Source organism: Hordeum vulgare, chromosome 3H (genome assembly GCF_904849725.1).
Source record: "Hordeum vulgare subsp. vulgare chromosome 3H, MorexV3_pseudomolecules_assembly, whole genome shotgun sequence".
NCBI classification, from domain to species: Eukaryota; Viridiplantae; Streptophyta; class Magnoliopsida; order Poales; family Poaceae; genus Hordeum; species Hordeum vulgare.
The window spans coordinates 558665680-558676885 of record NC_058520.1 but is presented as its reverse complement, the minus strand read 5'-3'; positions in this window follow the sequence as shown (position 1 = coordinate 558676885).

Genomic DNA, 11206 nt, shown 5'->3' with positions numbered 1-11206 from the left:
AGCCATCAACACAGCATGTCATGCGTCCAATCGGCTCTATATTCGCAAAGGCTTGAACAAGACTCCATATGAGATTCTAACTGTAAACAAACCCAATCGCAAGTACTTCCGGGTATTCGGTTGTAAGTGTTTCATGCTCAATAAAGGTGCACGTTTAGATAAATTTGATTCTAGAGCACATGAGGGCATCTTTGTTGGTTATGCTACAAACTCTCATGCTTACCATGTCCTCAACAAGTCCAGCGGACTCATTGAGGATACGTGTAACGTGGAGTTTGATGAAAATAATGGCTCCCAAGTGGAGCAAAGTGGTCTTTGTGATGTAGGTGATGAAATTCCTCCCCAAGCCATAAGAAGAATGGGGATTGGTCAAATACTCCCCATTGAGGAACCCTTTGTGGCCGAAGGAGAAGGACAATGCTCTACTCAAATGGAGCCATCACCTCCACAAGCCCCACACGCTTCTGATGAACAAAGAGAAGACTCTTAACAAAATGAACAAGCTCAAGGTCAAGATAAATTGCCCAACAATGATGATGTGTCCCATGATATTCAAGCACTCACCCAAGGCTCCGAACCTGCTCATGATCAAGATCAAGTGCAACCACGAGATCCAGACCAAGTAGAAGCACAAGATCAAGATCAAGAGCAACCACAAATACAAGAACAAACAAGTGAACCTGCTCAAGTCGAAAGTCAAGATGATCAGGATACTATGTCACAATTCCCTTCCGCAGCACCAACAGCCGGTGCCAAGGGAGGCTCAAGACGCAAGGGCAAGCAAAGTAAACAAGTCGATGCTCCCCAGTTATCCAATGAAAAACTCTTGGAGCATCGAGCAGCCAAGATTGCGAACAAGCTGAGAGTCAAGTCACATCTTATGAAGAATGTACTTGGCAGTCTAAAAAGGGGAGTATCCACCCGTCAACAGATTTGGAATTATTGTGAGCATCACACGTTTGTTTCGTATTGTGAACCTCAACAGGTACAGGAAGCGCTCGATGATGAGGATTGTCTTATGGCCATGCATGAAGAACTTAACAACTTCGAGCGCAACCAAGTCTGGGATTTAGTGCCAAGGCCAACGGAGGAACATAATGTCATCGGGACCAAATGGATATTCAAGAACAAGCAAGATGCCAATGGGATTATGATTCGAAACAAGGCAAGATTTGTGGCTCAAGGCTACTCCCAAGTTGAGGGTATCGACTACGGTGAAACCTTTGCCCCTGTTGCTCGTCTAGAATCTATTCGCATGTTGCTTGCATTTGCTTCTCATCATAACTTCAAATTACAACAAATGGAGGTGAAAAGTACCTTTATTAATGGTCCTTTAAATGAGTTGGTCTATGTCAAACAACCCCCGGGATTCGAACATCCCAAGCTCCCCAATCATGTGTACAAACTTAATAAGGCACTCTATGGCCTTAAACAAGCCCCACGTGCATGGTATGAGTATCTTACTGAGTTGTTACAAGATCGTGGGTTTGAAATTGGGAAGATATATCCCACTCTTTTTACTAAGAGGGTTAAAGGGGATTTGTTCATATGCCAACTATATGTTGATGATATTATCTTTGGCTCTCCTAACATTTCCTTCAATGAAGAATTTGCCGCACTAATGACTGAGAAATTTGAGATGTCCATGATGGGAGAGTTGAAGTTCTTCCTCGGGTTCGAGATTAAACAAGGCCTAGAAGGGACCTTCATCAAACAAGCCAAGTACACTCAAGACATGCTCAAACGGTTCGAGCTTGAAGATGTCAAACCGGTCAAGTTCCCCATGCCAACAAGATGCAAGCTTGACAGTGATCCCAATGGTAAAGCTGATGGGGAACGTCGCATGGGAAACAAAAATTTTCCTACGCGCACGAAGACCTATCATGGTGATGTCCATCTACGAGAGGAGATGTGAGATCTACATACCCTTGTAGACCGTACAGCAGAAGCGTTAGTGAACGCAGTTGATGTAGTGGAACGTCCTCACGTCCCTCGATCCGCCCCGCGAACCGTCCCGCTATCAGTCCCATGATCTAGTGCCGAACGGACGGCACCTCCGCGTTCAGCACACGTAAAGCTTGACGATGATCTCGGCCTTCTTGATCCAGCAAGAGAGACGAAGAGGTAGAAGAGTTCTCCGGCAGTGTGACGGTGCTCCGGAGGTTGGTGATGATCTTGTCTCAGCAGGGCTCCGCCCGAGCTCCGCAGAAACGCGATCTAGAGGAAAAACCGTGGAGGTATGTGGTCGGGCTGCCGTGGAAAAGTCGTCACAAATCAGCCCTAAAACCTCCGTATATATAGGTGGGAGAGGGGGAGCCTTGCCTTGGGGCTCAAGGAGCCCCAAGGGGGTCGGCCGAGACAAGGGGGGAAGGTCTCCCCCCCCCAAACCGAGTCCTACTTGGTTTGGTGGGTGGAGTCCTTCTTTCCTTTATAATTATATTATAATTATAAATATAGTTATTATTATAATTCCTGTATCAAGATAATCGTTTATTATCCATGCTATAATTGTATTGAATGAAGACTTATATACATGTGTGGATACATAGACAAAACACTGTCCCTAGCAAGCCTCTAGTTGGCTAGCCACTTGATCAAAGATAGTCAGGGTCTTCTGATTATGAACAAGGTGTTGTTGCTTGATAACTGGATCACGTCATTAGGAGAATCACGTGATGGACTAGACCCAAACTAATAGACGTAGCATATTGATCGTGTCATTTTGTTGCTACTGTTTTCTGCGTGTCAAGTATTTGTTCCTATGACCATGAGATCATATAACTCACTGACACCGGAGGAATGCTTTGTGTGTATCAAACATCGCAAGTAACTGGGTGACTATAAAGATGCTCTACAGGTATCTCCGAAGGTGTTCGTTGAGTTAGTATGGATCGAGACTGGGATTTGTCACTCCGTGTGACGGAGAGGTATCTCGGGGCCCACTCGGTAATACAACATCACACACAAGCCTTGCACGCAATGTGACTTAGTGTAAGTTGCGGGATATTGTATTACGGAACGAGTAAAGAGACTTGCCGGTAAACGAGATTGAAATAGGTATGCGGATACTGACGATCGAATCTCGGGCAAGTAACATACCGAAGGACAAAGGGAATGACATACGTGATTATATGAATCCTTGGCACTGAGGTTCAAACGATAAGATATTCGTAGAATATGTGGGATCCAATATGGGCATCCAGGTCCCGCTATTGGATATTGACCGAGGAGTCAGTCGGGTCATGTCTACATTGTTCTCGAACCCGCAGGGTCTGCACACTTAAGGTTCGACGTTGTTTTATGCGTATTTGAGTTATATGGTTGGTTATCGAATTTTGTTCGGAGTCTCGGATGAGATCACGGACGTCACGAGGGTTTCCGGAATGGTCCGGAAACGAAGATTGATATATAGGATGACCTCATTTGATTACCGGAAGGTTTTCGGAGTTACCGGGAATGTACCAGGAATAACGAATGGGTTCCGGGTGTTCACCGGGGGGGGGGGGGGGGGGAAACCCACCCCGGGGAAGCCCATAGGCCTTGGGAGTGGCGCACCAGCCCTTAGTGGGCTGGTGGGACAGCCCAAGAAGGCCCTATGCGCCGTAGGAAGAAAATCAAAGAGAAAAAAAGAGGAGGTGGGAAAAGGGGGAAGGACTCCTCCTTCAAACCTAGTTGGATTCGGTTTGGAAGGGGGGGACTCCCCCCTTGGCTCGGGCGAACCCCTTGAGGGTCCTTGGACCCCAAGGCAAGGCTCCCCCTCTTCCCCCTATATATACGGAGGTTTTAGGGCTGATTTGAGACAACTTTGCCACGGCAGCCCGACCACATATCTCCATGGTTTTACCTCTAAATCGCGTTTCTGCGGAGCTCGGGCGGAGCCCTGCTGAGATTAGATCACCACCAACCTCCGGAGCGCCGTCACGCTCCCGGAGAACTCATCTACCTCTCCGTCTCTCTTGCTGGATCAAGAAGGCCGAGATCATCGTCGAGCTATACGTGTGCTGAACGCGGAGGTGCCGTCCGTTCGGCACTAGATTGTGGGACTGATCGCGGGACGGTTCGCGGGGCGGATCGAGGGACGTGAGGACGTTCCACTACATCAACCGCGTTCACTAACGCTTCTGCTGTGCGATCTACAAGGGTACGTAGATCGAATATCCCCTCTCGTAGATGGACATCACCATGATTGGTCTTCGTGCGCGTAGGAAAATTTTTGTTTCCCATGCGACGTTCCCCAACAGTGGCATCATGAGCTAGGTTCATGCATAGATGTCTTCTCGAGTAGAACACAAAAGTTTTTGTGGGAGTTGATGTGCGTTTTGCTGCCCTCCTTAGTCTTTTCTTGATTCCGCGGTATTGTTGGATTGAAGCGGCTTGGATCGACATTACTCGTACGCTTACGAGAGACTGGTTCATCGCTATGAGTAACCCCGTTGCTCAAAGATGACTGGCAAGTGTGAGTTTCTCCAACTTTAGTTGAATCAGATTTGACCGAGGAGGTCCTTGTATAAGGTTAAATAGCAATTCATATATCTCCATTGTGGTGTTTGCGTAAGTAAGATGCGATCCTATTAGATACCCATGGTCACCACGTAAAACATGCAACAACAAAATTAGAGGACGTCTAACTTGTTTTTGCAGGGTATGCTTGTGATGTGATATGGCTAACAATGTGATGTGATATATTTGATGTATGAGATGATCATGTTGTAATAGATAATATCGACTTGCACGTCCATGGTACGGCAACCGGCAGGAGCCATAGGGTTGTCTTTAAACTAACGTTTGTGCTTGTAGATGCGTTTACTATTTTGCTAGGATGTAGCTTTAGTAGTAATAGCATGAGTAGCACGACAACCCCGATGGCGACACGTTGATGGAGATCATGGTGTGGCGCCGGTGACAAGAAGATCGTGCCGGTGCTTTGGTGATGGAGATCAAGGAGCACGTGATGATGGCCATATCATGTCACTTATAAATTGCATGTGATGTTAATCCTTTTATGCACCTTATTTTGCTTAGAACGACGGTAGCATTATAAGGTGATCTCTCACTAAAATTTCAAGACGAAATTGTGTTCTCCCCAACTGTGCACCGTTGCTACAGTTCGTCGTTTCGAGACACCACGTGATGATCGGGTGTGATAGACTCAACGTTCACATACAACGGGTGCAAAACAGTTGCACACGCGGAACACTCGGGTTAAGCTTGACGAGCCTAGCATGTGCAGACATGGCCTCGGAACACATGAGACCGAAAGTTCGATCATGAATCATATAGATGATATGATTAGCATAGGGATGCTTACCACTGAAACTATACTGAACTCACGTGATGATCGGACTTGAGCTAGTGTAAGTGGATCATGAACCACTCAAATGACTAGAGAGATGTACTTTTTGAGTGGGAGTTTAGCAAGTAATTTGATTAAGTTAAACTCTAATTATCTTGAACATAGTCTAAGTCCACTTTGAATATATTTGTGTTGTAGATCATGGCTCACGCGATAGTCACCCTGAATTTTAATACGTTCCTAGAGAAAGCTAAGTGGAAAGATGATGGAAGCAACTTTGTAGACTGGGCTCGTAATCTTAAGCTAATCTTACAAGCTGGGAAGAAGGATTATGTCCTTAATGCTGCGCTAGGAGATGAACCACCCGCTATGGCTGACCAAGATGTTAAGAACGCTTGGTTAACACGTAAGGAGGACTACTCAGTAGTTCAATGTGCAGTCTTGTATGGCTTAGAACCGGGACTTCAACGTCGCTTTGAGCGTCATGGAGCATTTGAGATGTTCCAGGAGTTGAAGTTCATCTTTCAGAAGAACGCCCGGATCGAGAGGTATGAGACATTCGATAAATTCTATGCTTGCAAGATGGAGGAGAACTCGTCTGTCAGTGAACATGTGCTCAAAATGTCTGGGTACTCAAACCGTCTAGCTGAGCTGGGGATTGAACTCCCGCAAGAGGCTATCACTGACAGAATCCTTCAATCACTGCCGCCAAGCTATAAAGGCTTTGTGTTGAACTAGAACATGCAAGGGATGAACAAGTCACCCGGCGAGTTGTTTGCGATGCTGAAAGTCGCAGAGTCTGAACTCCGTAAAGAGCATCAAGTGTTGATGGTGAATAAGACCACTAGTTTCAAGAGAAACGACAAAGGCAAGAAGGGTAATTCAAAGAAGAGCGGCAAGCCTTTTACCAATCCGACGAAGAAACCCAAAGCTGGACCTAAGCCTGAAACAGAGTGTTACTATTGCAAGGGTATGGGTCACTGGAAGCGCAATTGCCCCAAGTATCTGGCTGATAAGAAGGCGGCCAAAGAAAAATCAGGTATATTTGATATACATGTTATTGATGTGTACTTAACCGGCTCTCGTAGTAGTGCCTGGGTATTCGATACCGGTTCTGTTGCTCATATTTGCAACTCAAAACAGGAACCGCGGAATAGACGAAGGCTGGCGAAAGATGAAGTGACGATGCGCGTAGGAAATGGTTCCAAGGTTGATGCAATCGTCGTCGGCACAGTTTCACTTCAGTTACCATCAGGATTAGTTATGAACTTGAATCATTGTTATTTAGTGCCTGCGTTGAGCATGAACATTATATCTGGATCTTGTTTATTGCGAGACGGTTACTCTTTTAAGTCAGAGAATAATGGTTATTCTATTTCTATGAGTAACATCTTTTATGGTCATGCACCCAATGTGAGAGGATTGTTCATATTGAATCTTGATAGTGATACACACATACATAACATTGAGACCAAAAGAGTTAGAGTTAACAATGATAGCGCCATATTTTTTTGGCACTGCCGCTTAGGTCATATTGGTGTAAAGCGCATGAAGAAACTCCATGCTGATGGACTTTCGGAGTCACTTGACTTTGATTCACTTGACACGTGCGAACCATGCCTCATGGGCAAGATGACTAAAACTCCGTTCTCCGGAACAATGGAGCGTGCAAGTGACTTGTTGGAAATCATACATACCGATGTGTGCGCTCCGATGAGCGTAGAGGCACGCGGCGGATATCGTTATTTTCTCACCTTCACTGACGATTTGAGTAGATATGGTTATGTTTACTTAATGAAGCACAAGTCTGAAACATTTGAAAAGTTCAAGCAATTTCAGAGTGAAGTTGAAAATCATCGTAACAAGAAGATCAAGTTCCTACGATCTGATCGTGGGGGTGAATATCTGAGTTTCGAGTTTGGTGCTCACTTAAGACAATGTGGAATTGTTTCACAGTTGACACCGCCTAGAACACCACAACGTAATGGTGTGTCCGAACGTCGTAATCGTACTTTATTAGAGATGGTGCGATCTATGATGTCTCTTACCGATTTGCTGTTATCGTTTTGGGGTTATGCATTAGAAACAGCTGCATTCACTTTAAATAGGGCACCATCAAAATCCGTTGAGACGACACCATACGAACTGTGGTATGGCAAAAGGCCAAAGTTGTCGTTTCTTAAAGTTTGGGGATGTGATGCTTATGTCAAAAAGCTTCAGCCTGAAAAGCTGGAACCCAAAGCGGAAAAGTGCATCTTCATAGGTTACCCAAAAGAGACAGTTGGGTACACCTTCTATCTCAAATCCGAGGGCAAAGTGTTTGTTGCGAAAAACGGAGCTTTTCTCGAGAAGGAGTTTCTCTTGAGAGAATTGAGTGGGAGGAAGATAGAACTTCATGAGGTTGTCGAACCTCTCATCCCTCTAGATGGTGGCGCAGGGCAAGGGGAAACCTCTGTAATTGCGACGCCGGTTGAGGAGGAAGTTAATGATGATGATCATGAAACTCCGGTTCAAGTTCCTGTCGAACCATGCTGGTCGACGAGACCACGTGCTGCTCCAGAGTGGTACGGTAATCTCGTCATGTCAATCATGTTGTTAGACAACAATGAACCTGCAAATTATGAAGAAGCAATGGTGGGCCCAGATTCCAACAAATGGCTAAAGGCCATGAAGTCCGAGATAGGATCCATGTATGAGAACAAAGTATGTACTTTGGAAGTACTACCCGAGGGCCGCAAGGCTATTCAGAACAAATGGATCTTTAAGAAGAAGACGGACGCTGACGGCAATGTGACCATTTACAAAGCTCGACTTGTGGCAAAGGGTTTTTCACAAGTTCAAGGAGTTGACTACGATGAGACATTCTCACCCGTAGCGATGCTTAAGTCCGTCAGAATCATGTTAGCAATAGCTGCATTTTTCGATTATGAAATCTGGCAGATGGATGTCAAAACGGCGTTCCTTAACGGTTTCCTTAAGGAAGAGTTGTATATGATGCAACCCGAAGGTTTTGTCGATCCTAAGAATGCTAACAAGGTGTGCAAGCTCCAGCGATCCATTTATGGGCTGGTGCAAGCATCTCGGAGTTGGAACAAATGCTTTGATGAGGTGATCAAAGCATTTGGGTTTATACAAGTGGTTGGAGAATCTTGTATTTACAAGAAAGTAAGTGGGAGCTCTATGGCGTTTCTAATATTATATGTGGATGACATATTGCTGATTGGAAACAACGTAGAGTTTTTGGAGAGCATAAAGGATTACTTGAATAAAAGTTTCTCTATGAAGGACCTAGGAGAAGCTGCTTACATTCAAGGCATTAAGATCTACAGGGATAGATCGAAACGCCTGATAGGACTTTCACAAACCACATACCTTGATAAAGTTTTGAAGAGGTTCAAAATGGAACAGTCCAAGAAAGGGTTCTTGCCAGTTTTACAAGGTACGAGATTGAGTAAGACTCAGTGCCCAGCAACTCATGAGGATAGAGAGCATATGAGCACCGTCCCCTATGCTTCAGCCATAGGTTCTATCATGTATGCAATGCTGTGCACTAGACCAGACGTTAGCTTGGCCATAAGTATGGCAGGCAGGTTCCAGAGTAATCCAGGAGTGGATCACTGGACGGCGGTCAAGAATATCCTGAAGTACCTGAAAAGGACTAAGGAGATGTTTCTCCTGTATGGAGGTGACGAAGAGCTCCCCGTAAAGGGTTACGTCGAAGCAAGCTTTGACACAAATCCAGACGACTCTAAGTCGCAGACCGGATACGTATTTATTCTTAATGGGGGTGCGGTAAGCTGGTGCAGTTCCAAGCAAAGCGTCGTAGCAGATTCTACATGTGAAGCGGAGTACATGGCTGCCTCGGAGGCGGCTAAGGAGGGTGTCTGGATGAAGCAGTTCATGACGGATCTTGGAGTAGTGCCAAGCGCACTGAATCCAATAACCTTGTTCTGTGACAACACGGGTGCCATTGCCCTAGCAAAGGAACCACAGTTTCACAAGAAGTCCAGACACATCAAACGACGCTTCAACCTCATCCGCGACTACGTCGAAGGGGAGGACGTAAATATATGCAAAGTGCACACGGATCTGAATGTAGCAGACCCACTGACTAAACCTCTTCCACGGGAAAAGCATGATCAACACCAGAACTATATGGGTGTTAGATTTATTACAATGTAATTCGCATGATGATGTGAGGGCTAGATTATTGACTCTAGTGCAAGTGGGAGACTGTTGGAATTATGCCCTAGAGGCAATAATAAATATAGTTATTATTATAATTCCTGTATCAAGATAATCGTTTATTATCCATGCTATAATTGTATTGAATGAAGACTTATATACATGTGTGGATACATAGACAAAACACTATCCCTAGCAAGCCTCTAGTTGGCTAGCCAGTTGATCAAGGATAGTCAGGGTTTTCTGATTATGAACAAGGTGTTGTTGCTTGATAACTGGATCACGTCATTAGGAGAACCACGTGATGGACTAGACCCAAACTAATAGACGTAGCATATTGATCGTGTCATTTTGTTGCTATTGTTTTCTGCGTGTCAAGTATTTGTTCCTATGACCATGAGATCATATAACTCACTGACACCGGAGGAATGCTTTGTGTGTATCAAACGTCGCAACGTAACTGGGTGACTATAAAGATGCTCTACAGGTATCTCCGAAGGTGTTCGTTGAGTTAGTATGGATCGAGACTGGGATTTGTCACTCCGTGTGACGGAGAGGTATCTCGGGGCCCACTCGGTAATACAACATCACACACAAGCCTTGCAAGCAATGTGACTTAGTGTAAGTTGCGGGATCTTGTATTACGGAACGAGTAAAGAGACTTGCCGGTAAACGAGATTGAAATAGGTATGCGGATACTGACGAGCGAATCTCGGGCAAGTAACATACCGAAGGACAAAGGGAATGACATACGTGATTATATGAATCCTTGGCACTGAGGTTCAAACGATAAGATCTTCGTAGAATATGTGGGATCCAATATGGGCATCCAGGTCCCGCTATTGGATATTGACCGAGGAGTCACTTGGGTCATGTCTACATTGTTCTCGAACCCGCAGGGTCTGCACACTTAAGGTTCAACGTTGTTTTATGCGTATTTGAGTTATATGGTTGGTTACCGAATATTGTTCGGAGTCTCGGATGAGATCACGAACGTCACGAGGGTTTCCGGAATGGTCCGGAAACGAAGATTGATATATAGGATGACCTCATTTGATTACCGGAAGGTTTTCGGAGTTACCGGGAATGTACCGGGAATGACGAATGGGTTCCGGGTGTTCACCGGGGGGGGGGGGACCCACCCCGGGGAAGCCCATAGGCCTTGGGGGTGGCGCACCAGCCCTTAGTGGGCTGGTGGGACAGCCCAAGAAGGCCCTATGCGCCGTAGGAAGAAAATCAAAGAGAAAAAAAGAGGAGGTGGGAAAAGGGGGAAGGACTCCTCCTTCAAACCTAGTTGGATTCGGTTTGGAAGGGGGGGGGACTCCCCCCGTTGGCTCGGCCGGACCCCTTGAGGGTCCTTGGACCCTAAGGCAAGGCTCCCCCTCTTCCCCCTATATATACAGAGGTTTTAGGGCTGATTTGAGACAACTTTGCCACGGCAGCCCGACCACATATCTCCATGGTTTTACCTCTAAATCGCGTTTCTGCGGAGCTCGGGCGGAGCCCTGCTGAGATTAGATCACCACCAACCTCCGGAGCGCCGTCACGCTCCCGGAGAACTCATCTACCTCTCCGTCTCTCTTGCTGGATCAAGAAGGCCGAGATCATCGTCGAGCTGTACGTGTGCTGAACGCGGAGGTGCCGTCTGTTCGGCATTAGATCGTGGGACTGATCGCGGGACGGTTCGCGGGGCGGATCGAGGGACGTGAGGATGTTCCACTACATCAA